A 2,116-nucleotide genomic window follows, 5' to 3' on the forward strand; every position below is an offset into this window, starting at 1 on the left:
GTCAATCTTCCTCTCCTAACCACCTTAGGAAGCTATCGGTTTCCAACACACGTTCATTCTTTCTCTCCATGTTTCGATCTCTAAGTCTCTCAACTACACAACCCCTTTTTCCACTCTGTTACCAAATGTATTTACCTCACACACCCGCCATTGCACCCCATGCCGAGCTCTCTCTCTCTCCCCCCTCTCCCTCTCACCCTCTCGCGCTAAATACATGCATTGCCTATCTAGCCCCCCAACCTCTCGTGCGCACGCACGCACGTTGTATATCTAGGTCACTCCCTCAAGATTGTCTCATTCTTTCTTCCGCACGGCGGGCCACACTCATGCAATCTCGCTCTCTTTATCTGAGTCTCGTTTAACCTTGTTTTCTTTCACACACAAATGATATATCTCCCTGTTCGGGCCTCGATCGACACACTCTATACTCTCTCACGCAGTTTGTCTATCTAGGTCAGTCCATCCAAGCCGCCGCCACTCTTTCGACCTCATGGTGGGCCACGCTCACTCAATCTCTCTCTCTCTCTCTCTCTCTGTATGTCTCGATTGACCTCGCTCTTTCTCGGACAAAAACGATATATCACCATGTTTGAGCCCAATTCGACCTATTCACATTGTATACTCTCTCACACACATCGTCTATCTAGGTCACTCTCTCCAACCCGTCTCACTCTTTCGATCGCACGGCGACCCTATGTGATCGGTTGACCTTGCTTCCTCCCACGCACAAAATATATCTACACGTCTGTGACTGGATCATCTCTCAAGCTCTATCTTACAGCCCTCACCCTTGCCAAAAATCTCAATCGGACAATATCTCTCCAGAGCATATATATTTGTTCAATGAATGTAAGACCACACTCACTTTGTCTCTCTATCTATATGTCTCTCGATTGACCTCGCCTTCTCACACTGTATCTTCCACACGTTGAAGCTACTACCTCTCCATCCCTCGCAAACCGGAGCTATTTACATTGCGAGGGGCACTCCAACCTTGGATTAATTTGTGTAGGCATTTATTCCGGTCGGTTTAGATTATATTTTCGTAGCATTCGGCCCACAACTACTCCAAACACCGTTGCAACCCACGCAACTCCCCTAGTTGATTTCCCTCTGGCTCGGTCATCGCTCTCTCGCACGTCCTTTCTCGCCTTCAACGTCGCACCATGGTATTATTGAAAAAACTATGTTGTCTCTTTAATTATTATAAATAAGCTACAAAACTACACACTGATAGTCCACTTGGAATGGAACAAATTTCGACCCACAAATTAAAGTGCCATAAACTACACACCGAGGGGCCCACATGTCATGAAACAAATTTGGACCCATATACAAATTAAAAAATAAAGGACGAGGATCGAACATGCGACCGGGCCTTCAAGCCGCACATCAATAGGCAACATACGTAGAATAGCAATGTTTGTTGTACCCCCTTTGTTCACAAAATGTTTTTATATTACCACAGCCTAATTAATGGATAACATGTAATATTATTTTTAGTACTATTCGCCTTCACTTACTGGTGGGTTCCATGTGTGCTCTCTCTCTCTCTTCCCCTTCTGCGTTTAGACGCACGGGCAAACAGGAAGAACTCGCGGGCGATGTTGCCGTTGACCATATCTGGACGCATTCACAAGTCACGGCACCAGTTTCACATACTAGCAGCACTAGTCAGTGTGTACATGCAATGCACGTTAATTTGGAAGTATGTTAAGTGCATGCGGATATTAACTACTAGGATATTATTTGCATGTTGTCATGTGATTAGCACTATTTTTGGCATGAAATTAACTGCACGCTAAACGTGTTGAGCACTCGACATTGAAGCAGTCTAGGTCGTTGGATGACAAGGAATACATGTGGCTTGATGACGTTTTATATTTAATTTGATACGGCTCTAGCAGAACATTCAATCGATCAAACCATACATTTCGTTCAGTCTGAGTCCGACTTTAAATTATACGACGATCGATATAAAATAAACGAAAATGATAAACGTTCGGATTTTAAGCATGGCAATCCGAACGTTTTTCATGGCAAATTTAGATTACGCGGCGGCGGCGGGGGCGTCTCGCGGTGGGAAGCGGCTCCTCTGCCGTGCTCTGTGTGTCGT

This window comes from Triticum aestivum, chromosome 5D, assembly GCF_018294505.1.
Source record: "Triticum aestivum cultivar Chinese Spring chromosome 5D, IWGSC CS RefSeq v2.1, whole genome shotgun sequence".
Taxonomy (NCBI): domain Eukaryota; kingdom Viridiplantae; phylum Streptophyta; class Magnoliopsida; order Poales; family Poaceae; genus Triticum; species Triticum aestivum.